Genomic DNA, 26,805 nt, shown 5'->3' on the forward strand with positions numbered 1-26,805 from the left:
CTTAGTGGACCAGGGAAATGGCTCAGTGGCTAAGAGCACTTGCTGCTCTTCCAGGGCATTAAGTTCAGTCCCTAGCACCTACACCAGGTGGCTCACAACCACCTTTGACCACAACCTTGAGGATCCAATGCCCTCTTCTGACCTCCAAGGGTACAACACAAACACACACACACACACACACACACACACACACACACACACACAAATAAATAAATCTTTAAACAAATAAACTTTTCTTAGTGTCTAGCTAGTTGGGGGAGCAGTGAGCCTTGATTCACAGCCAGTCCACTAAGATTTAGGATGGTCAGAAGAAGAGGCAAGATGAAGGAGGTAGATAAGGCTCCTGAGGAACTCAAAGAGGCAAGGGCAGAGATGGGAAGGGCAGCATCAGAGCCCTGAAGGGTTTAAAGGCTTGACTCGTGGTGGCAAGGATATGGTAGCTTAGAGCTAAAATGAACCCCAGTGATCCCTGTGTTAAAGGCTTGATCAGCCTGTGGCACTCCTGAAATTTAGTTGAACTTGTAAGAGGTGGGGCCTAACTGGAGGAAATATTATTCACACCCTGGCCCTTCTTGTTTTTGTTTCCTGGCTGCCAGAAGCAGGTCTCCTCTGCCATGGGCTTTTGCCATAAGGTACTATGCTGCCACAGACTCAAAGTGACAGAGCCAAAGGAGCATGAACTGAAACCTCTGAAGCTATGAATAAAATTAAACCTTTCTTCATTTTAAGGAAATTATCTCAAGTACTCTGTTACAGTAATAGAAAGTTAACTATCACAAAGGATTGAGAAAAAAAGCTAACAGACACACAATACTTAGTTAAGTATTTTTTGACTTTCCTGATTTTTGGTCTTCCTCACACCATGATTGTCTCAGGGCAGGATCAGGAGGGGAGACAACCTCCTTCCACTGAGGACTCTGGAAAGTGTGTTTTTGTGTACTCCAGGAGACAATTTTGGGTATACTACACCTATCACCACCTGTTTTCATTCCACTTTTGGATACTCTGAATCCTAAATCCTGGCATCCACTGAGCTACCCGCATTAGAGATACCAAGTCGTGCCCTTCTTCCAAAGCTCCATATGCCAAACCATTTAGCTCATTAAGCCCTGATTGACAGCTTCAGGCGCCACAGACCAAGGGGAGTCAAGCAGAACACAATCCGCATTCGGATCCCACCCTTTTGCTGACTCTGTGACCTTCAGCAAGCTTTAGTACTTGGTCTGTGAGACAGAGATAGCGATGGCATCTCTCAGTGTTAGAGAAAACAGAATGTGCCTGTGTCTCGATGGTACTCCATAAATGCTCATTTCCTTTTATTGTTCCCGTGTCGTCATCTTGCCACCATCCATGAAATTCCCAACTGTTGGACTTGTCCTTGAGGGTTAAGGCTCTCGGTAAGACGTCACTTCTTACAGAAGACAATAGTGTCTGGGAAGACAGCAGGCTCAATGAAGTGTGTCTGACCGAGTCTCTAACATTCCCAGCACGAACAGGATGCTCTAAAAGGGTAGGTGGCCAGGAGGAAAATAGTAAATAGAATTTGTGTCAAAGAGGCTAAATCTCCAGATCTCTGGACCACCAGGTGGGCAGACAAGAGGATGCTACTAAGGCAGCTAGAAGGGCCTATTAGCTCAGGGATGCCTCATCAGAAGGAAAAAGAAGGAGGCAGACAAAAAAAAAAAAAAAAAACAGGACAAGATGGGAAAAATCTCTACAGGAGACCCACAGGAAAACAGGAATGTAACTCTAAGAGTCCTTGGCTTTAGGTTTGATTACCAGCATACCAGCATTGAAGAATAAAGAATAAAGAAGAGACCCTAGGAGTTGGCAGAGTGTCCCAGTCTCCACAGTCAGATCCCTCTCTATCACATTCTGGCACCCTCCAGGTTCTCCTCCCACCTCTAATGCCCCTGTTCCTGGCACCACATGGCTTCTACATGCCCACCTCCACTCACCCTCTGGTACATTTGAAAGAAGAAGGGAGCTAAAATCTCTATCTTTACCCTTCAGAAAGAGCTCTCCAGGTCTTACAATAAAAATACTGAAAGGAGGCAGGATGTGTCTGGCCTGGAAAAAGACAAGATCAAGCATTTTGAGGGTGTCCACAAACTGGGGTGACTTAAGCAAGTCATTTGGCCTCTCTGATTCCTACTACACTCTACGACAGATTACCAGTGCCTGCTCCATCCAACCCTAGACTCCTAGGACCAACAAGCAGAATGGACCTGTCATACTGAACACATAAGGCAGGCACACCCGGGCTCATGCAAATTCACTGAGTGACCGGGACTGTCCTCACAGGGACACAGCCCTGAGCAATAAGGTAGCATTAAAACACACTCTGTAGAGCAGGTCTTCTCAACCTTCCCTAAAGCTGCAACCCTTTAATACAGTCCTACATACTGTGGTGACCCCCAACATAAAGTTATTTTTATTGCTACTTCACAATTGTATTTTTGCTACTGTTATGAATTGTAATGCAAATATCTGATATTCAGGATTTCACAGGAGTGACTCCTGTGAAAGGGTAGTTTGATTCTCAAAGGGGTCACGACCCACAGGTTAAAAAAACAATGCTGTAGAGGGACAGGTAAAAATAAGCAAGGAAGGGAAGTCTGGCTGACCTCGCCAGGCCATTAAGTGGAGCAACTGCATGTTGGATAGGCAGCTAGGCAGCGTGACCTGTAGGGGTTTTCCCACTCTGGTGTCCTGCTCCAGAGCTCTGGTGCTAAAAAGGCAGACTCGTCTGCATCTAGCAGGGTCAATTCTCATCACTGCCGGATAATGCTCCTCCTGCAGCCTCTGAGGTTTACAGAATGCTCCTACCCATCTGGTACTTTGAGGAGGCACTCTGGAATCACACCATACCTTTCTATACCCCTAAATCAATGATGTACCCACAAAAAGTCAATGAGGCCGAGCAAAGGCTATAAGATAACCAGCTCTGAAGCCCCACAAATTCCAGGACTAGTTGATTAGCAACAGCAGCACAGAGTAGGTGTGTCCTGCTCCCAGGCCCATCTCAGTGCCAGCTTCCATGCCAAGGCCAGACACCTGGCCAGGTGGTTGTATAACCCCCTACAAAGGGGAGCAGGAACACAATGATGTCTAGCACCTATTGGAGGGAACCTAAACTAATCCTCAAAGACAAAAGGAAATAAGAAATTCAGAATGAGCCACTACAATAAAGTCTGGAGCTTACTGTTCATGCCATGTCTGGAGCTTACTGCTCATGCCTTACACTGTCCAGAAAGAGCCTCTGCCAGGCCATCACCCCAGGGCTTGTCTTTTGCAGAATCAGGTCCTGCTGGAGCTGGAGAGGTCCTACATATCATGTGGTACATGCCCTATCTGATGCAAGCACCACCCTCCCCTGCCCCCGTTGACCTGAGCTCTCCAGGGGGAGAAGGGCCCTCAGGGGCAGTGTGTTCCTATTTTAGACGGCTTTCTTAGTTCTCTCTTATGGGGAACAGAAAACTTAACTTCCAGGAAGTTCTATCCATGAGTAGTAACTCTACAAAAATCACACAACAAACTTTCATACACAACAACCTGTGTAGGGTTCAGATCTCACAGTAACTGTGGGCCACAGAGTTAGACAGATCCACTTAAAACCAAGGGTAAAACATTTTACCTAAGCCCCAATTTCCTCTCTTAGTTAAGAGAGACAATAATCCACCTCATGGGTTACCATGAGAGTTCCGTGGGAGGGTAGACACAGTGCTCCGTGCACTCTGTGCCAGGTTAAGAAATGGTAAGAGAGCCATGATGATGGCTTAGGGGGATTTTAAAAAGCCTTTTTGATCACCCTAAGCATTTGTGTTTTCTTGCTAAGCAGTCCCCAGTTCCTGATGGCATAATTTCAAGTTCCTCAAACATCCCCTAGATGCTCTGTCACTAGACAGCTAATGTATAAATTGCCAGGTCTTGGGAAAGGAGCCAAAAACCTGGGTTAGAATTTGTCCATCTCTCTGTAAAGTGTCAGAGAGGAACTCTTCAATCACAGTAGTGCTAAGCACCTTTGATGAGCCAGGTGTCATGCCAAACCCTACAGGGTCACTGTTGAACTAAACAAAAACTTTCCTAGCTCCTCCATAAACCAATGCCATGGTGAACACAACGGTTCCTCCTCATGTAGGCTCTTAAACTTTCACTTGTATTTGAGTCCATTACCTCTTCCTATGGAGTGCATGTTTCGGGAAAAAGTAAAAAGGGGCATGTTAGTTTTATGTCAACTTGACACAAGCTAAAGTCATCTGAGAGGAGGGAACCTCAATTAAGAAAATACCCTTCCCAAAAAAGAATATGCCTCCATAAGAGCGGACTGTAGGCAAGCATGCAGGTATTTTTTTTTAAATTAGTGATTGATGGGGGAGGGCCCAGCCCATTGTGGATGGTGCCATCCCTGGGCTAGTGGTCCTGGGTTCCAAAAGAAAGCAGCCTGAGCAAGCCACAGGGAGCAAGCTGGTATGTAGCACCCCTCCATGGCTTCTGCACCAGCTCTTGCCTCCAGGTTCTGTTTGAGTTCCTGTCCTAGCTTCCTTCAGTGATAAACTACAATGTGGAAATGTAAGCCAAATTAACCCTTTCCTCCACAACTTGCTTTTTGGTCATGGTGTTTCACTGCAGCAATAGGAAACTAAGGCAAGTCATAATATTCCAGATCAAATAACAAGAGCATAAAACTCAGGATAGACACCTGTCCTGGGAGAGGGGAATTCCCAGGCTCTGGAACTCTGAATCTGGCCTGTCTCCTGCTGCATAAAAGTCTCTCTCCCTTAATGCCTAGTGGCCCTTCTCCACAGGACACTGTGGGAGAGACAGCTGCTGTGGGGAAGTCAGGAGACAGTCACTAACTGCATACCAAGGAAGCTAACCTCAAGGCGCTTGCTGATCAGCACAGGGGCACTGGGAAGCACTTTGGACACAGCTTTCCTCCAGCTCCCTGAAAGAGTACTCTCACTAGGAAGACAAACCTGACAAAGCCACGGCTTTTTCCTTAATAGATGTCAATATTGATGCTATCCAAAAGCCCTGTTCAGGTAGCTCCCTGCTCAGAGCCCCTTTTGGTTGTGTCAATCGCACAAGAACTGGACTGGCCAGCAGAGGCAGAAATAAAACACATGCTCTATTGCCAGTCATGGCTCTGGCAGAGATGCCCCAGCCCTGAGGAGGGTTTTTTTTTTCTTTTTATTATTATCATTCAAAGGTAGTATTCAACAGGGATGGAGCCACATGAAATAAACATGGCTCCATCAGTATCAGCCTTTATGAGTCTGCTTATCTGTGTCTCTGCTTCAGGGAAGTCTTTTTCATCCCCCCATTCTCATTTCTCTGATCCCATTAATTATGTCCCCATATCTCCTACTTTCACACAATAGTGTTTGTTAATTTTAATTATGTGAATATCATGTGTTTTCCCACTATTTGGAGGGTCCTCTGAGAGGAGGATCCTATTTATTTTGTTCAACTGCAAGCCTAGGATCAAGTAAAGGCCCAGCATGTACAAATTTAATGAACATTTGAGTTGTGGCTGTTCAGTCTTTGACTTAGTGTGCTTCTGTTTACCACTGGTACAAAGGTACACCCACAGAACCGTTTTGTTTCTCACTTCCAATACAATAATCAACAGATGTTACAATTATTCAATACTTCCTTAAAAAGTAGGCTTTGTTAGATAATTCTGCTCAATTATAGATTAATGTTAAGTATTCTGAGTATACTTATGCAAGACTACACCAAGGTATGAGGCCCAACAGATATATAATAAATACTAATAGATTAATGTATAACTAATACATACATTTGAGATGGAGATCTCACTATGTTTTCCAGGATGGTTTAGAACCTTTGGTCTCAAGCAATCCCCCAGAATTAGAGGCCTTCTGAGAAGCTGGGACTATACAAACACCCCCAAACCTGATTTAGCTAAGAGTTTCTGATTTAGTCAAGCAGTGGTGTCTCATGCTTATAATCCCAGCACTTGGGAGGCAGAGGCAGGTGGATTTCTATGAGTTCAAAGTGAGCCTGGTCTACAGAGCAAGTCCTAGGACAGTCAGAGCTATACAGAGAAACCCTGTCTTGAAAAAAAAAAGTTTTTGACTTATTGATATTTTTAACTCGTGGGTGAGTTTGTTTAATTTTTAAATCAGGATACAACCCCAATGGGAGTTAGGACCATCTGTATCTGCTTCAGATAGAAGCAGATGATCCCTTCTCCACACACACAGCAAAGAGCCACAAAGCCACAAATGAGCCACCGGGCCCTAGGACATTTGATCCAATGAAGACAAGACAGACTGGGTAGATAAGAACAGCGTCTACTGTGGCTAAGTATCTGAGTAGAGCTATGTGCCAGGCAGTAGGACTACTCCACTTAACCTCACAGCAACACTATGAGCTTGGTGTCAATCACCATTGTTTAAGACATGAAAGAACTGAGGTATTAAGAGTTAAGGAATACAAGTTGGACATAATAGCACCCAACTATAATCTTAACACAATCCCAGAATTTGGGAGGCTGACACAAGAGGATAATTCAAGGCCAGTCTGGTTTATACAAATTTCCAGATCACCCTGGCTACAAAGTATAAGACCTTGTCTAAAACAATAATACATAAGCTAAGCAATGCAATCATTAAGCAGCACATTTTGGATTTAAACTGTGCTCTAACCTGATCTAAATCTGTGTTCCTAGCCACTAAGCTTCAAGGTCTCCCTTTGTAGCAAACCAGTGTTTACTGCACCTGTTTAAGCTTAGGACCTTCTCTTGAGCCCCCTAAAATGGGTACCATTCCCAAAGACCTTCACCACATCCCTTCAAGGCTGAAGGAGAGATGAGAGGTGAAGTTTCAGAGCACACTTCTCTTTTTAATAAATACGCAGACTTAAATACATACACACACACACACACACCCTGATATCTAGCAGTGTTTCACTTGAGAAAGGCTGTATAAGGCAAGATTTTGTCAAACTCTACTTTCAATAGTTCTGGTTTTAAAACAATATATTTTCAAAACCTAAAATGTGTTTGTAATATTGAATATTCTTTTCTTTCTTTCTTTTTTTTTTTTTTGCTTTTTTTGTTTTTTGGAGACAGGGTTTCTCTCTAGCTTTAGAGCCAGTCCTGGAACTAGCTCTTGTAGACCAGGTTGGTCTTGAACTCATAGAGATCTACCTACCTCTGCTCCCAGTGCTGGGATTAAAGGCGTGTGCCACCACTGCCTGGTGAATATGCTTTTCAAATGTCACATTTGCCACAGTCCTCAGAGATTACAATCCATTTTTTTTCTTCCCATTGACAGTTGCCACTCGCAGACAATGACAGACAAAAAGGGCCTACCTCCAAGAGCAGAAGTGGCCCAAGTCAGTCCAGAATGTGCATCAGAGGACACACTGTGGACATATCAGAATAGGGCGGCACCAGAGTTTCAGTGGGAAGTCTACTGCAGAGGAGTCAAGGGATTCGACAGCTGTTTCTCCTTTGGAAACCCCTCTGCCAATATCATATCAAATAAAGGTCTAGGGCAGTGCCTCTCAACCCGTGGGTCGCATCCCCTTGGGGGTTGAACAACCCTTTCACCAGGGTCACCTAAGACCATCCTGCTTATCAAATATTTACACAATTCCTAACAGTAGCAAAATTAGTTATTAAGGAAAAACACTGGTGGTCCCTACAATGTGAGGAACTGTATTAAAGGGTCACAGCATAAGGAAGGTTGAAAACCACTGGTCTAGGGCTTCAGGAAGGCATTTTCCTAACTGTGAAATGGGCCACTGGTGTGTGAGAATCCACAGTAAAGAGAAATACTCAGACCATTCCCACCCACATGTTCTCTGTGGTGCCCAGGGTATGAAGAACACAACATTCAGCTCTGAGAATGACAATGTGAGGTTTCCTCAACTATGCTAGCAACAATTTGTGACAGCCAACTGGGGAACAAGAGAAGCTGGGGTTTAAATGGGCTTTGGAATATCTGCTTTGCGCTCCCTTAACTCTCCGTCTGCAGTGGGTGGCAAGGACACCACCAAGGTTAGGACAATGACCATGGGAGTCAGACCAACACAGATTCTAGTCTGATTCAACTTATTGATGGTGCTGGTGAAATTATATAACATCTCTGAACCTTAATCACCCTCACCTATAAGAGGATAAATATACAACTTAGTTCAGTGGCTTCCATGAAGATAAAATAATACATATAAAATCCTAAATGGACACAGGAAGTACTGAGGTTAGCTTTATTATGTCTCTGCTAAGGCTGTTTCCCAGTAGGAATTTGGGCGGCTGGAAGGGCAGTCAACAGGCACTTGGCAACCCTCTGCTTTTCATTCCCTATTTACTATCACAAGTGACGACTCTGGTTGAGGACAAGAACAGCTGGGCAGGTCAGGGGAACACACAGCAGCTGCGTTTTAGGAAAAGGAATATGTCAAGGGGCCTAGTTTGGAAACAGGCTGGCACGGGAATTCAAAGTCTGGCCTGTGGTGGGGGAAAGCAAGCAGCTCCAACAGAGGCTGGGGGGCGGGAATGAACAGAAAAAAATCTAAAGAAGCTATAGGGTAAGAAAGACACACACCAAAGGAAGTGAGGAAACCAGAGGGTCGGCTTCCCTGGTTAAAAAATCGGTGGAAGATCCAAACGAAGAGCAGGTCACCGAGAGCAGAGGGGAGTTGGGCCCCATCCTACAGGAGGGAGGTGGGGAGAAGTATCAGACTGTTTGGAGAGGGTGGGGCACAATGGGAAGGAACACCACAGCTTCTCCTCTGCCTGCCCTGGCCCTTTCCTGAAGCCTGTTCTACCTCCCTAGACTCAATGAGCCCTGGACTTTAGCGGCTATTCTGGTTGCTACCACCACTCACTGTCTCCATCTGGGTCCTCTGCCTAGGCCGGTGGTAAAACCAGCTATAGCATTTCACCATTCCCCTTTCCTGGTATCTTGGGAACATGATTTTCTTAATGACGAGCAGGTCACAGAAGCCAACGTGGATGAACAGAGGAGTGGCCATAACCATCAAGAGGCTCTCACATTCCACACCAGGACTTCAGTTTGCCTACCCACAGGTCCTTCTTTACTGCCTTTCTCTCTTGGAAGATGGGTTCAGCCATCTCCCTCCTGACCCAGTCCTGCCCTGACTATACACATAGTAAGCAGTCTGGGAGACCAACAGAAGTCATCTGGAGCCAGGCGGTAGTGGTGCACACCTTCAATCCCAGCAGGGAGGCAGAGGCAAGTGGATCTCTGTGAGTTCAAAGTCAGCCTGGTCTACAAACTGTCCCAGGACAGCTAATGTTAAATAGTGAAACACTGTCTGGGGAAAAAAAAAATAAGTCATCTGGAATGAAGACCTAAAAGGTCACTCAGATAGGGCTTCACACCACACCCAAGTAACACACAGAAGTATGTCATCTGAATGGGAGTATGGGGTAGCTTGGGTGGAGCCAATATCAAGTCACATCTTAGATCCACTGGGTCTCCTTGATCCTGCAGGGGTCACTGTGTAGCAGCATCACATCAAAGGCCATGCTAAAGATACCTATACCTATAAAGCTTGCCAGTACAAGCATTGTCACACACATGACCTTTGACTCTCCCCCAACTCTGTGAGGGGCTGGGCAGATGATGTTCCTATTTTAAAGAGGAAGCTGGGGCCACTCGGCCAAGGTCACACTTCCTAAGAAGTAGAGCAACATCTATTCTCCAGCAGTCTCCCCCTTTACCCCAGAACTTCCTTTTCTGCTTCGAATATATTTAACTTCTCCCCAGTCTAACCTAGAAACTACAAACTTTCCAGCAGTGTTCCTGCTCCCTTGAGGAAACAATCAGGGCTCTTAGGATGTAGCTCAGGGGTAGAACACTTGCTTAGTGCACACGCAAGGTCCTAGGTTCTAGCTCCAGCACTCCATGCCCGTGTGTGTGCGCGCATGCACTCACACACACACACACACACGCACACACGCACACACACACACATTCATACAATCCTGTTTGTACCAAAGTCCCCTACTATCTGCTCTCCCACTATAGCAGCTGACCTGTCATCAGGTCCTGCAGACTTTCTCAATGAGCTTCTTCTACAACCCTTGCACTTTTAGTCTCAACCCATCCCTCTCTGCCTGGAGCACCCTGTTCTTCTAGGTGGTCTCCATCTTTCCTTAATCCCTCCTTTTTATCCCACTCCAGAAATGTCCTCCCAGGTCCCTGGCATCCAGTTGGCCACAGTTCACCAGATCTGTCCCTAAGTTCTGCAGTCAAGGTATCCTTCAGGCCTTAACTGTCAATGCTCCTCTTCGAAAAACATACCTGCTCCCTCCCTGTACCCTTGCTCTAGCTTAGTTTAGTGCTCCTTCCTAGTCCTTCTTTCTGTGCCTTCATGCAAGCAAGCTTCCACACTCTAGTATGCACAGCCTTTTGACTGGAGAAGACATGAGGACATGTATGTGTTCCTTAATGTCTGACCTGCCCAAGACCCTGTAGAGATTCAGTGGCTGGTTACACTGGTATCCCATGGATGTTGGTTCTGTTATGCTAGAACATGGAACAAGTTGAGTAAGAAGGCTGGGACTACCAAGGGGAAAGTCCCAAAGACAGAGCTATCTCTATTCCTGACCATCTCCAGGCTTGTTCTGGGGACCAGTAGCTTCAGGGCACTCCCTTCCCTGAGCTGACCTGGTTGGTTCCTGCTGCCCTGCTCAGGGAGCCCTGCTCTTTGATCCAACAGCCCTTGCTGGGAGAACCTTCTAGGCAGCAAGCAAGCACCGCCAAGGGAACTGTTCACTGCCTCCTTGTGTGGCTATGACATGTTCCTCACATACTTGGTTTCCTTCCCAGGACCAGAATTCCTCATGAAGGTTTACAGGAGCACAGAGCTTCAGAGCTGCGCAGCTCCCAGTTCACATTTTCTGGAATTGTCCCCAGTCTGCACAGTGTTTGGAACGGCCGATGCCAGACTTGCTCTGTCTTACGTGACTTCATCTCCTGACTGGAGTTAAGAAGATCAAAGGTGGACACCTGAGCTGAGCAGGATCAACCTGACCCTCTAGGAATGCAGATTCTGAAGCAGAGAGACCTCAGTTTATCTGAGCATGACTGGAACTGTGCAGGAACACACAGGACCTGTGAGCCCTAGACAAAGCAGCCAGAGAGCAGCAAAAGATGCTGACAAAGAGCTGAGCAAAAGAGGTGACTTTTTTCCAGGCACCAATCCTGCTTGTGGGTCCTTCTTGCCTAATTAAGCTAGATTCAGTTGTTTTGCATTACTTGAGATGGGGGGGTCCTAATATAGCTGGGGTCCCTTTTAAGCTTTTCCAAGAATACAAAGCAGGTGTTCCAGAAATGCTTGTTGGATGAAGGAAAACTGTCCCCAGATTTGGGCTTTCCTATTTCTGCCAAAGGCACCACTGTACTCCACAAATACACTACATAAAGTGAGGAACTCAGGCAGCCCCAGGCTGCTCAAATTAAATGCACTTTCCCTGCATCACATTCTCATTTTCATCTCTTCTTTGGAGCAAATCAGCACTAAAAGGAAAGACAGGCAGGAGCAGGTCAGAAATAACAAGTCTTCAAAGGCCAGGCCAGCAGGGTAAACTAAGCGGCAAACTGTGTCGTCCTCTGACTGTCCCCACTACAAAAAAACTGTCCTGCTGGGCGGTGGTAGCACACACCTTTAATCCTGGCACTCAGGAGGCAGAGGCAGGACACTCTGTGAGTTTGAGGCCAGCCTGGTAGACAGAGCAAGTTCCAGGACAGCCAGGGCTACACAGAGAAACCCTGTCTTGAAAAACCAAAACCAAACAGACACCAAAACATTGCCCTGAGATTTCTGTCTTCTACCACAACCCTCATCTGTCCAAGATAACCATCAGTCTCTAACAGGTCCTAAAGCTAAGAACAATTATTCCAGGGACTACACACAAGACTAGACCCAAGAGTTCTAAGGCTGGAAGACACCTCAGAACAGCATTTTGTCTAGTTTTCAAAATGTGCACTTTGTAAGACTTGAAGACCTAAGTGTAATCTTTGGGGCCCATTCTCACTGACTTCTGTCAAAGCAGTGTTCATTTGGTTGTATTTATTGAGCCTCTTGTGACTCCGTCTGCAAAGGTTTCAGTAGATAAAAACATTTTATTAATCCTGGTCCAGACCAACTCCATCATTCAGACGAGGACTGAAAGACTCATGCCTTATGTGGAAGACACACCCTGAGCTGTTCCTAGCATGCCCCACCCCCACCAGATAGTTCAGTCTGAGGTGACCCTGCCAGCATCAGCGGAAGGGTGATGCTAAATGGCCTGACAATGCAGGGCTGTCCTGATGCTGGTCCTCCGCTATATATAGTTTCTCCCCTGAAATGACCTCACACAGTAGAAAGGTCTGTGGTGTGGCCAAACTGGTTCTGTGTCCGTGAGTTCAGAGGAGGGCTTCTGGAGAAAGTAGATGCAAATGAGGAAGAGTCCTGGGGAAGGGGAGAACAGGAGGTGGCAGCAAGTGTTTCATATAACAGCTGAAATTCCTGTCCTTGACCCCTGGGGGATCAGAGGTGTCAACTTGACACTCTTATGAGGTGGGGGAGTGATGAAATGAGCCCCAAACCGTTTTAAAAGATTTACCTATTTTATGTGTATGAATGTTTTGCTCACACATGCATGCCTAGTGCCCTCAGAGGTCAGAAGAAGACACTGAAACTGGAGTTATGGATGACTGTGAACTGCAGGTGAGTACTGGAAATCTGCAAGATTCCAGGTCCTCGGCAACAACAAGTGCTGTCAATCACTGAGCCATACCTCCAGTCCCAACTTCCAAACCTTAAGTGGTAAAACCACCATGCATGACAGGCTCCAATCTTGCCTGCTCACGATGCCAGGTGCTTATTCCCAAGTCACTTCATGTATATATTTCCCTTGTACAAAATCCAACAGGGGACCCCATTTATCCAAACACCCTGACCACTATGCAAGATTTTGGTGCAGAAGAGCAAAGGGTGTGTGTGTGGGGGTGAGGAGCTAGATAAACATCAAAGGAAAATGTAGACTCTTCAGGTCGGGGGAATACAAAGATTTTTTATCTGTGTTTCTTGCATTGTAATTCACATTTTTATGTGAATGCGCTTTGTTTTTACAATAAAGAAAATTTTATTGCTACCACTTGCACCCTCTTTTAAAGTAATCACTCACCTTTCTACAAACTATGCCCACTTACGCCTGCTCTCTGCTCTATTCTAATACTACCAACTCCTGCCTCCCAAGGAGCAACTTAGTTCCTTCCCATAATACCTTGAGTCTATACAGACCTCTCCACCTCAACTCATACTTAAATGTCTACACATTGCCTTTGTCCCAACTTGTCTACATTGTGTCATTCAAGGCTTGTCCACACAGTTAGCTATGTTTGAAATGATACCATCTTTGCCTTTGCTTCCTCCTCGAGGCAGTCCATAGCCACCACAGATGATGTAACGGACATGTATGTCACGTACACCTGTTTGTGTAGCAGGATAAACAATCACAAAGAACACAGGAAAGCAGGGTCAGATTTCCTATTAGGTACCATAACACCCAATACACACCACATATGCACTTACCAATGGCTTGACCCAGAACCCCAAGTTATTCTCACTGAATCCCTCATAATACCAATCTCTTTCTCTTTTATGGATATTATTTGGATAAGCCCATCAACCTCACAGGTGTGGGAAACCTATCACTTAGCTTCCATAACTGAGCCCCCGCCCTCCCCCCGCATCTACCTATACCCAGCCTGGCATAGTATGGTAAGTAGAAACATGAAGAATAGGGCCTAAGACTGCAGCGGCTTCTCAGAAGCAGCCTCTGGGCCATGGCCCTCATGCCAAAGGAAAGGTGCTGTCAACTATAGCAGGCCGAATTCTCTACCCTGGCCTTCAGAAGACATGTCTGATGGTCAAGGACTGGCCACCCAGCCCTGCCTTTTCCACCCGGTACCTTCAACAGTAGGACAAAGCTGAGCTCAGCTTCAGCAGAAAGGGTCAGTTTCAGGTTACAAGCATTCCCCAGAGAATATGGCTGGGTTTTTTGTTGTTGTTGTTGTTTGTTTTTTTGCCTGTTGACTCCAATAGGCTAGTCAGTCCATTCTGTCCTTAGAGAGAGACCCCAAATAATACAGTGAATAAGAGAAAAATTTTAAAGGATTCTGGTAGACCATGTAAAAATTCACAGGCACAAGCCAGGAGGTGGTGGCACACGCCTTTAATCCCAGCACTCCGGAGGCAGAGGTAGGTAGATCTCTATGAGTCTGAGACCAGTCTGGTCTACAGAGCAAGTTCCGGGACAGGCTCCAGAGAAACCCTATTTTGAAAAACAAACAAAAATTCACAGGAGCAGTAAGTTTCAAGCCAAATGATGTCTCCACTTTCCTCCTCAGCACCCGGACCTGGACCAGGCCATGCCAGGAATATCACAGTAAGCCAGACTCAGGTGAGCTCTGGGTTCTGTAGACCAGGCATGAGAGTTCAGAAGACAAAGTAAACAGGAGCTGGCCTAAGGCATAGAATGGCTGTGCAGAGCACTGTGGGCTCCCCTGGGCACTGTCTCCTGGGTCCCTTTGACATCTTGGCACTGTGAGCTACGTGTGTGCGTGAAGGGGTAGGTGTGGGTAGGAGAAAATTGATTTTGAAAAACAAATCACAGAAACGTGGTATTATTCAGCCTGTGAGCTCCTGGAAGAACTGGGGCTAGCCCTCTGTGCTGTGCGCCCTCACTTCTGGCAAGGTAGTTTTCAGAGAAGCGGTTAGCAGAGCGGCTAGGTACAGCTCTCACACAGCAGCTCTCCCCTTAAAGTGTCCTCCTTCCAGCTGAGGCTGGAACTCACTAGCAGAGTGCTTGCCTAAGGTGCACAGAGCTGTGACTCAATCTCAGTCCTTCAAAGGCTTGCCTTCCTCATCTGTTAGGACTTCACTAAAGTAGAAGTCACGGGCCCAAAACTGCAAGACCAATGTGAAAACTGAAGACTGTTAATGTTAAACACTTGGGGAGGGACTTACCATAAATAGGGTAGACAATCAATTGCACTCACTTCAATGACAAAGATTCCTGCAGCTTGGGGGCAGGGCTTGGGAGATAAAACCCAGTGTGTGAGTCTATTTCAAGAGAACAGGTGCTTCTGCTAGGAAAAACAAAACATCAATGTTGCATGTAATATCCCATATTACAGAGGTTAAGTATGGCCTGCACCAGATGCTGGGGTGGCTGCAGTGGGAAGATGGACTTATGAACATCGTTATAAATGTACTTTCTGAAACATTCAGGAGGTACAGCACAGGGACTGGCAGAAGTAGGGTGTAGTGTTAGTCACAAGTGGCAATGACGTAAGCAAACCAGCTATACCTGTTTAGAGACCAGTGATCCCTTTGCTGAAATGGAAGGTAGGCAGGGAGGGCAGGGAAGGAACCGAGAACGTCAAAAAGAATGGTCTGGAGTCCAAATTCTTCTACTTCTTACTAAGTGAGCCCCCTTCCACTTCTAACACAGTAGTTAATATCACAAAGTCTCTCCCCTAAAGTAAAGAAACACTTGCCTGGTTGGGGGCACGGGGAGGGGAGCACATCGACACGATGCTCATATAAGACAAGTGTGAATGCTTATTACATGTAAACCAACAGGATTTGAGCCTATGTCCAGGTGCTGCTTACCAGGTGTGCAAACTGGCTCTGGTGACAAAGGACATCATCAAATCTGAAAGGTCAGAGGGGTGACTGACGCTGACCTGCATTAGACAAGTAGGGAAGGCAACCCCAAAGAGTCTCAGAGTGGAGTTCAGCCAAACTGGAGGGAGGCCCCAGCAAACTGAGTGCACTCCCCAGCTCTGACCTACTGAGCAAGAAATGTCTACGCCTGTTTGGAGATGCCTAGAACAGCCACTGGCTGCTGCCGAAATCATCAGCAAGAGCGGCCAGCCGGGAGCGCTGCCAATGATTTGCTACTAATGAGAATTAAAGTTCTCAAGTTTTTGTGAATGATTCACATTTTAAAAAATGAAGCTGAATTCAAGGCTATCTCTATAATAACATCACTGTCTGGCAACTTGCTTACAATTTGCCTTCCTGAATAAATGGAATTAAAAAGAATGGTAGCTAGCCCACGGCATAGCTGAGGAATCAGGTCTTGCATTTGAACATCAGTCGGTTATCTTAACTGGAGGAGGGGTAGATGGAGACAGCTGCCAAGTACAGAAGGAACAGTAGTAAATAACTAACATTACTGGATATTTAATTGTGCCCTGGGCACAATTCCTTACCCAGAGTAGCTCATTTATTCCTCATTACAACCCTTTGAAGTAGGTACTGCTTCTCCATTTTACAGATGAACAAACTGAGAGCCAAAAAAACTAAAACTTGCCTAAGATTAAATAGCTAATGAGCTAGAGGATCTGAGAAAATACAAGGAGAAACCAAATGAATAAATAATTTACCATAGTTTCCGGTCCACTAAAGAAAACTATCTTATAATCTTCCTTTAAAAGAACTCTAGTATTGGTAAATCAAAGAAAACTCATGGCCAGTCCTATCATACACCGATTGCAGAAAGGGGGTAGAGGATGAACACCAGCAGATTTCCCAGGTTGGAGAAAGAGCTACCCTATGTTTCTCTCCACACTGGGGAAGAAAGACTGTCTTCAAAGGAACCAGTGCTTTGCCTTGGTTCTCTTCAGTAAAAACCCAGCACCGTTCTCTACAATGGGAGCGGGCACTTAGCTGATCCCCTCTACTCATTATCACACTTAACACTGGGTATTCTAAATAGCTACCCTGGTCACCACTTTACTGATGCAGAAACTGAAGCTTGTCCTGCGGTTTTCACACAGTAAGAAAACAGTGAAGGGGTTGGAGAGATGGCTCTGCAGTTAAGAGCACTTCCAAAGGTTCCAGGTTCAATCCCCAACACCCACATGACAGCTCACAGTCTATAACTTCAATTCCAGGGGATCCTACACCTTCTTCTGGCCTCCCTGAACACCAGTACACAGACATGCATGCAGGCAAAACACCCATACACATTAAAAAAAAAAAAAAAAAGAAAGAAAGAAAAAAGAAAAGTGAGCTATGGAGCAACTGCCTCCCGCCCCTGCCCCAGGCTTTCATTATTTGCTAGTCAAAAACCTGGGGCAGCTTAGGACCCTCCAAGTCTCAGTGCCTGGAAGGAGAAAAGTGATTTCTGCCCAGCCTACCTATCAGGAAGGCTGTGGGGATCAAACAGTACACAGTGGTTGAGAAAGCACTTTGAAAACTACAAAATGCTGAGCAAAGCAAGGGATCATTCATCTTACTAATCACAAAGAGTGACGCCTGGTTCTGCAAGCACTTTGCTAATGTGACTCTCCCTTGCTTCTTTTCCTTTGGGAGTAGGAGAATAATTCAAAGACTGCAAAGCGTGGGCAACTCCTTTCTTCAAGTCCCTGGCACCTGGGAGTTGGAAAGTGGGGGTTCACTCTGGGAGAAGGCGGGGGAAGTAAGAGCATTTGCATTCTACTGGTGTTTTCTCTTTAGGATCAGGATCTTGGCTGGGATTCCATTGCCTCCAGCACTAAGCCCTCAAACAACAGTACTGGCACATCTATCAAGTACCTACTATGTGCCAAGAGGATGATGGCTAGGCTTTTCTGCCTATGAAGGTATGGTCTGGGACCAGGAAACTTGACAAAGTAGAATGAGCAACAGAGGGAGAGCATCATGGAGTTGGGCAGATCTCACAGCTGTCAGCCTGGCTGCTTCCCATGGGCTTGGTAGGGCTGCAGCAACACACATGCTCTGTGGACAAGGAATTAAGAGTTCAGGGCCTTGCCAGGTGGTGGCGGTGCACACCTTTAATCCCAGCACGGAGGAGATAGAGGCAGGATGATCTCTGAGTTTGAGGCCAGCCTAGTCTAAAGAACGAGTACCAGGACAGTCAGGGGTACACAGAGAAATGCTGTCTTGAAAAACAAACAGAGTTCAAGGCCGCAGGCTGGGTTCTGATTCTACCTCTTCTCAGTACTGTGACCACCACCAACTACTTTGCCTTCCTGGCCATCAATATCCACAGAAAAAGCTGTTCTCATAGATAAAATAAAAGACAAAATGAGATAAGGTCTGTGAAGGGTCCTAGCAAGACACTAGGAGATATGTGTGGTGGTGCACCTCTTTAATCCTAGCACTCAGGAGGCAGAGGTAAGCAGTTCTCTGAGTTCAAGGCTAGCCTGGTCTACAGAGGGAGTTCTAGACAGCCAGGGCCACACAGAGAAACCCTGTCTCAAAAAACCACCACCAACAACAACAAAGAAAAAAAAAACTGTTTTTGTTTCTGTTTTGTTTTGTTGAGATAGGATCTCAATATGTAGCCCCGACTGGTCATGTAGACTAGGATGGTTTCATACTCATGAGTCATCCTCTTTCCTCTCCCTTGCTACAGATAGGGCCCATGATTGGTAACAGATAAGCTAGAGGCTGGAAGATTGCAAGTTCCAGTCCAGCCTGGGCTACCTAATGAGTCTGAGGCTACTTTGAGCTACATGGTAAGAATTTAAAAATAATGTTAAAACCAGAAACAACAAAAGTAGTTCTCTTTCTCCAGTTCAATGACAACAAATAGTGGTGTCCAGGAGCCTGTGTCTGATATCTCAGCTCATCAGGGTTTCACTGCAACGAGCTGCATGGCCTTAAACAGCAAGGCTGTCTCTCAGGGACTATTTCTTTGCCTGTTTAAATGACGATAATAGTAACCTTTGGTTATGGGGATTCACCTGGATCCTGCACCTGATGCTCCTGGAACCTGGTGTGCCCCAGATGACCTCCCACTAGCTGTAACTCTAAGCTCTCAAAACAACAAACTTACAACCTATGGGCTCACCTGTCAGGTATATGATGCTTGCTGACTCTCAGGCACCTAGGCTTAGGCTCTGGAAAAAATACACTATTCACTCTAAGCTCCTAGAACAAGGTTCTCAGAAGAAACAGGAACAAATGAGGAGACATTCCACTGCTGTAGGCATCACAGAGATATAGTACTGCAGAGGATCCAGCCCCTTTCCTGAGGCGTTATCCTGAGGGCAATAAAAACAGGGTAGAGGGTGGTGCAAGTGTGATGAACACAGAGCTCAGTCTCCCTCCTGAACACTCTGAAAACATGGGGGATGCTCTCCTTGCGGGGGGGGGGGCATGAATGCCAAGTAGTCAGAGCCCTGAGACACACCCTACCTTCCTTTCCCCATGGGAACCACAGGTCTACCCCTCTTGTCTGCAACAGGAGCAGAAGACAAGTGGCTCTCTAGGCCTGAGTAAGATGACACTTTAGGAGCCAGATGAATTATCAGAGCACAGAAATGTATCTATCCCAACTGCTGGCCATGGAGTTAGAAACCCAGAAGCAAGTCAGATTCTGACTGACCAGAAGAGATGCTGGCCTACACCCAAGCTCATGTATTGTATCCTCTGGAATACCCCCAGGCTTCAAGTTTGGATCTACTGCTCTTTCTCTAAACCTAAGAAGCTCTGTTGCTTGTTTCCTGGGGACACTGAGGGACTATCTGAGCCCAACAGAAATGTCCACTACATGATAAACCATTAGTTTGGGTATTTTAAAGATACAGAAGCAAAATAGCAAGACAATGAGGTATTATTTCTCTTTTTGAAAAGACACTTTGATCCTTCTACGATATGGATGAATATTGAAAATATGTTACTCAGGCAAGAAGCCACATTCCTGTAATCCCAACACTCAGAAGGCAGAAGCAAGGCATTGAACAAATATGAGTTTCAGAGCCAGCTTGGGCTAGGTAGCAAGTTTCAGTCCAGTCTGAGCTTAGAGTGAGACCCTAAAAACCAAGACAGGATATAGATAGCTCAGTGGTACAGCACTTGCCTTGCCTGTGTAAGGTCCGGGATGTCATCCTTAGTACCATTAAAAACTAAAGTACATTTTATGTTTTGTGTATGGTTAGCCATGGGGCTTTGTTTTGTTGAGGCAGGGTCTCAGTATAGTCCAGGCTGGCCTCAGACTTGCTATGTAGCCTAAACTGGCCCTGAACTCCTGATTCATGTGTCTCTACTTCCTGAGTGGCCCATCATAACTATGCCGCTTGTTTTTGTTTTATTGGAAGGCGGGGAAAGGGGCCACTAGTTTCCTGGAAGAAGGCTGAGCAAGGTTCACAGGTGGCAACAGCTCGGCAGTGGAGCAGCTCAGGTAGGAGCCTTCAGTCCTAGAGCTTGCGAAGCCTTCCCATTATTAGAGGCTCAGTAACTAACCAGGCAGGGTGGCTCACAGTTCCCTTTTGCCCTATCACTTTTCTCCCCACCCAGAACTCTTGTCTTTCTGGCATAAAGCTTCTGAGGCTTGTTGTGGTTGCAAGGTATGAGTTCAATAACCCAAAGTCACAAAATGTTTTTGATGCTGCATCTATCCTATTCAAGGAGAATCTCAATCATTTCAGTGATTCCCATCCAAAAATAGGTTTGAACTAATCTTCTATAGTTTTACCTCTTAAGAAGAGTAAGCTTCAGTGATCTAAAAGAGGAAAAGTCACTGAGTATATCTGTCTTTGTAAAAACCCTCTAACTTTGAATAGGAACCTTCGAAGTTCACATCATCTCTTGTTCATCCAGGTTGCCCCTCCAGTCTTACAACCTCTCTCGGAGGTCAAAGAGAGACAGTCTCTCCATTACACTAACAGGGAAACTGAGGCTTAAAGAGATCAAGAGGCTTACCCAAAGCCACACAAACAACTAGAATTGAGAAAAGAACCAAAGCTTCATTTCCCAGCAATGCCAGATGAAAGCCTGGACTGAGACCATGCAGCCATGAACAGAATTTAAAATTATCTCTCTAACTTTGTCCTCATAACTTCTTGTGGCAGTAAACTAGAAGCACTGTCATATATGTACAAACGTATGCGTGTACAACTCAGATACACATCTATACAGAAAGAGGATCAGTCAAGCACGAAACAAGTGACCTGCCCTACAAAACCAATCACGGGCATAGCAGAGACTAAATGCTCCTCCTTTTTGAATACATTTGACCTTGACTGCTCCATGCTTCTTGACCTCAGCACAATCGATATCTGACAGAACCCAGGCAATTTTGATACAAGTTGCACCATATTTCTGTGAACTAGGCAGGAAGCAGATACACCTTTGTTCTCCTTTTTAATAGCTGAACAAGAAAAAAAGAGGTTAAAGAAACCTCTAGGCTTCTTTTCAGCTCTAAAATTCTATGATTCTAAAAATGTTCTAACAAATCAATGGTGAAGAGGCCTGGCATCCACATCACTTGACTTCCTGTCTCACATTCTACTGGGCAACCACCTCTTCCCTGCCCTGTGAGTTAAGGACTTGGAACACCAGGTGAGCCTACACACATCAAACGAGAGTGCTCCTGGCTGGTTAGGAGCCTCACAATGGCTTTGCTCTAAGAAGCGCTCGAGCTTCAGCACTTATATTTCCCAGCATGAGGCACCCACTGCAATAATATCCCCGGGTACTAGAAGGCTTATCCATTCCTAGGTAAGGGGTATGCTGTTCCTCTCTGAGATGCCCAAGTCCCTTCTTCAGGATACCTGCTCTACACAGGCATGCTCATTTAGATCGTCTATAGAGCCCACTAACTCTGTTATACACAAATTTCATACAAGAAATATTAAATGCCTACCATGTTAGGCACTGCTCTTGGCACTATGCAGAGTAAGGGGACCCAGTCAATATTGGTGATGGTATGGATTATGGAGGAAAATAGGACAGGAAAGGGAAACGGATAACGCCGAGAGCAAGGGGAAGGGAACTGATGTTCAAAAAGGATGATCTGGGAGGGCTAAGGAGAAGATGGGACCATTTCAGATTTCAAGGGTCTGGGAAGGGAAATGAAGAGAAAGTAAATGGGTGCCTTGTGGGTCACCACAAGGACGCTGAATGAACCGAGGAGTCACAGGAAGGAGTGAGCAAGGGAGTAACACAATCTGACTTCCATCTCATAGCATCACTGGCCGCTGTGATAGAAATAATCTGTTAGGAGGCAGAGGAAGAAGCAGTAAGGTCGATTGAGAGGCTGATGATGGCTTGCTTAGCTGGGTGAAAGGGGTACAGTAAGGAGAGTCGGGTTCAGAATACACTGAGGGCAAAGCCAACAGGATTTATTCAGTAAATGGATATAGAGCTTGAGACAGAGAAACTTGAGAGTTTTGGGGATGTGGACAACTGAAGAATGAAGTCACCAGTAACTGAGACAACAACAACTTGTGGGGGCAGTGACAGAGAAGTAGGGACTCAGTCTGGTTTGGATGTGTAAAAGTGAGAAACCTTTTAGACGTAAAGGTGTAGAAAAACAGAAAAATCAAGGCTGGAGTTGGAAAGGATGGATTGATTTATAAACATGAGAGCCACTAGCATATATAATACATAACTATAGGCATAAGCATACAGGATTTACAAAGGTAATCATATGTAATTTTCTTGTGTGATTATTATCTATACCCCCAAGACTGTAAGCTCTGTGTGGCCAAGTACCATGCCTGTCCATAGCCAGCAAGGTGCCTGGCACTCAGTAAATATTTACTGAGCAAATGGAGAAGCTGTTCAATTATTCCTTTAAGACTAGCCACAGCCCCCACAAGAAGCAGGCTCCCTGCAACCACAGAGCTAAACCCAGCCAGGCTGAAACAGGGCCCAGGGCTTTAACCTGTGAGCTTGAAAGTCCAGAACGTAAGTAGAGCCACCAGGTACATCACAGGGTCAGACATTTGGGTTTCAGCCCTACCACATTCTCACAGGGTGGGGCCACACAACAGACTTGCCTGTTCTGCCACCTTAATTTCTCTCTGCCATGGCTGGGGACCCAGTTGCTTCACCCAGTTCCTGGGCAGGATACTGATCGACCTAAGCTACTGTGTGGGAAGTACTCTCCATAGGAACATATCCTCAAGTAGTCTTGGAAGCATCCAGGATAGCCAACACTTAGAGAAAGGGAACCCGAGCCTACTCCGGGTACATTCAGAGCAACAATTTAAAAATACTGTTTTGTTTTGGTTTTTGGTTGTTTTGAGACAGTGTTTTTCTGTGTGCTCTGGCTGTGCTTTAGACCAGTTGGCCTCAAACTCACAGAGATCTGTCTTCTGCTTCCTGAGTGTTGGGATTGAGGCATATGCTACCACACCTGGTTAAAAAAATACCTTTAAAAGTGGCTACATAGTAAGAAAAATTAATGACTCATCTCAAAAGATACATTTAAAAATACATTAGTTTCTTTGATAACTCTAGTTATTACCCAAGGAAAATTTAAAATGTCACTAAACAAAGAAGAGTACTATAATGGCATGATATTCCTTTCCCCAGTCATTAGCATTCAAATGAGTTCCAAATGGGAACTGAAATAAATGTGGCTAGAGTAAATAATACTTATTTGGGGGCCAGAGAGATGGCTATCCCAACTCAGAGAACCTGAGTTCAGTGCCAGCAACCACACTGGATGCTTTACAACCACTAGTATCTCTAGCTCTAGGAGATCCAACAGTCTTCTGGCCTCTGTGGGAACTCACAGACACAAACACAACACACATAAATAAAATAAAAATAAATCTTAAAAACAGTATTTATTTCTATTTTAAAAGAACAAATGACAACCAGGCCAGCAAGGTGGCTCAGTGGGTGAAGGACCTTGCTACTATTACTAAGCACCTGTGTTTGGCTGCAGTTTGAAAACTACAAGATAGAAGGAGAAAACTGACTCCAGCAAAATGTCCTCTGACCAAGATTCCTCGACCACGGGCACTGAGTCCGTTTCATTTGTCAGACGACTGAGAAGAGTTAAAAACAAAAGGTAGTGCTGTGAGGTGCATTTCACTCCAATAACTCCAGTTTGGAACAATCACCTTTACAAAGATGATAAAACAGTAATAATGACCTTGAGTAACTCTGTCCCCTTCTGACATTGTTAGAAATGTGGCTCAGAGAGAGGCTTGTTGACATGCCTAGGATCAGAGGCCTAGGACAAGACTTCAGATGCTTTCAATTTTTTTGTTTTGCTTTTTGAGACAGGGTCTCACCATGTAATCCTGGCATAATTTGGACCAAATTTAGTTGTAATTTGGACCAAAACTAAAAATGTAGACCAGGCTGGCCTCAAACTCAGATTCTTCTGCCTCTGTATCCAGAGTGTGTGCCACGATGCCCTACCTCTCTAATGTGTGCACATGTGCTCTGTCCAGGACGTGAGTATGGAAGTCAGAGAATCACGTTCAGGACATGATCTTCTGCTCTCATGTGGGTCTCAAGAATCAAACTGGAGTGGCCAGGCTTGCCAAGAGCCTTTACCTGCTGAGCCATCTTACTGGCCCTTCAGTTCGATGTCTCTGTTCAGGGTTTCTTTCCATTCCAAAAAAAAAGGAAGGCAAAATTATGGTTCAGTTATGGGGAAGGGTCAAGCAAGCCCCACACCCAGTGATGGAGATTCAGTGGAGGGCCCTTCACATTCTAGGCCAGGATTTTACCTCTGAGCCACCCCCCAGTTCTAGTCATTAGTCCTACACCATGAAACTCTGTCCCTGTCAAAAGGTAAGCTGCAGATGTTACTACATACCAAGTACATGCTGTGAAGTTAAGAGGGATTCCTTCCCTTGTACCAAATCTGCTATCCTCCAAAGTCACCCTTGCTTTGGACTTTATGAATAAAACTATTCATAGTAGGGTCCAAGAATTAAAAGAACCATTCACTATCAGGTTAAAAAAAAGTGGAGGTATATTTCAGCAAAATGTTTGCATAAAAGATTAAAGAGGCAGGATGAAGTCAGGTTAGCTTTCTACAGTAACAGATACCAAGTGCTTCCTCTGTAGTCTGTGCTAAGAGTTGACTGTGTGTACACATTGTTGTATGCAGTGAGTGACAGAAGCAGACCAACACACAAGGAAAAGAAAGAATCCAGGTCTCCAGGCTTACAGTGTTGGCTGCTGATAGAGGACTGTGAACTTCAAAGACATGACTAATAATATAGAACAGATAATTGTTAAGTAAGTGGCACAGGTGATGTGTCTGCAGGAGTTCTCAGCAGTTCTGTTGGGGATGGGAGCACTGCAAGGCAGGGTGTTTCTAAGGATATGGCTATGCGCAGAGTATGAGACACAGATGTATGAAAATGTCAAAAATCAAACCCATTACTTTGTACGCTAATTAAATTTTTTAAAGAAGGATGTAGTGGTACACTCCTATATTCCCAGCACTCTGGACACTGGAGAGGTCAAGGTGAGCCGAGACTACCTGGCTACACTAGCTACATAAGGAGTTCCAGGACAGTCTGTTTATGCTATAGTGTAGCAAGGCCCCGTCTTGAAAGAAAAGAAATGAAGACAAAGAGGATGGATGAATGAATACAGGAGTCGAGGTATACTCTGAAGAAAGGCTCTCATAACAGAGAAATGGTATATGCAAACATTGCTGGTCTTATTGTCAGGGAAGAGGAAGCAATCCAGTTCTAAAAGGACCAGGCCAGACTTGTACAGTCTTGAAAGTTAAAGGTCTTGTAGAGGTAGAAAGTACAGAAATTGTTTTGTTGTTCATTTTTGTTTGTTTGTTTTTTGAAGACAGGGTTTCTCTGTGTAGACCCAGCTATCATGGAACTCACTCTGTAGACCAGGCTGGTCTCAAACTCACAGAGATCCACCTGCCTCTGCCTCCTGAGTGCTGGGATTAGAGGCTTGCACCACCACTGTCCAGCCAGAACATTTTTTTGAATACAAAAAACTAGAGTCTAGACACACAAGTGGTTTCTAGCTGCATACTCTGTGCAGGTATTAGACGAGTGACTGTTGGAGCCCTCCCAGGACAACTCATTGCAGCTTAGGGGGAATAGATGGGCTTGAGATGGCGTGGAAACAAACCATGAACCATGTGGGAAGGCGCATGCCTGTAAACCTGACAATGAAAGAATCGGCAGGCCTTTGTGACTAGTGGACAGAAAGTCGAGGACAGTCAGATGAGCAAGGAAGCGCAGAACTTGATTTAGAGGGATTGAACCAAGGAATCACGCTAGTAACTAGGAGACAGGAGTCTTTTTTGATGGACAAAGAGTTGTGCACTTAAGTAAGCTCTAACTCTGAAAGAGAGTACAATGAGAAAACCCAGAATGTCATACTAAGCCACAGGTATCTTCAACCTAGCAGGTGAGAGTGGGCAAGAATAATCAGAAACGAAAATTGGAGGCTAGGGATACAAAAAAAAAAAAAGATAAAGAAAGGAAACCAGGATGAGGATAAATGAACAAAAGAAGTGGTGGGAGTTTGAGGCAGGAAAGGGTTGTCAACCATGAAACCATGCTGCAAAATCAAGGACAGAGGATATAAATAAGAAGTATTTGCTGACTGATTGAATGAATGAACAAGTCCTTGGTCAGAAGAATGGCCAGAGTTGCTTTCAAGAGAATTTTAGTGAGTTTTATCCTATCCTCCTATGAAAACGTTTCTGTCCGCACAAGTCATCCTGCCTGCACATAGACTTACCTTCCTTGCTTTCCCCGTGGTTCTCCCCATCCTCCTTCCCAGGTTCCACAAGCAAAACAACACGCACCTTCAGTGTCAAAGCAGACAGGAAACTCCAACTAGAGTTTCCACTTCATTAACAACTGCGCCTGTGGCTCCTCTTACATAAATGGGTATGTGGTAACAAAAAGGAAGAAGAGACTGGATTCCAGCCCCGGTTGTTCTACTAACTAGCTGTGTGACTTAGGAGAAGCTGGCTGACCAACCTCTCTGGATCTGCGTAGAAGGGAGGTAAATCTGTACATTCAGATCGGGGTTGAAGGTCCTTCTGTG

The 26,805-nt window shown here is 45.3% G+C and overlaps 1 protein-coding gene across 1 annotated transcript in view; it reads right to left on the reverse strand.

Annotated features, from left to right (window-relative positions):
• The window catches only part of Ubtd1 (ubiquitin domain containing 1), a 60,741-nt gene that overhangs the window by 32,708 nt on the left and 1,228 nt on the right, over positions 1-26,805 (reverse strand). The gene's annotated exons all lie outside the window — the stretch shown is intronic.

The sequence above is a fragment of the Myodes glareolus genome, chromosome 7, assembly GCF_982192425.1.
Source record: "Myodes glareolus chromosome 7, mMyoGla1.1, whole genome shotgun sequence".
NCBI classification, from domain to species: Eukaryota; Metazoa; Chordata; class Mammalia; order Rodentia; family Cricetidae; genus Myodes; species Myodes glareolus.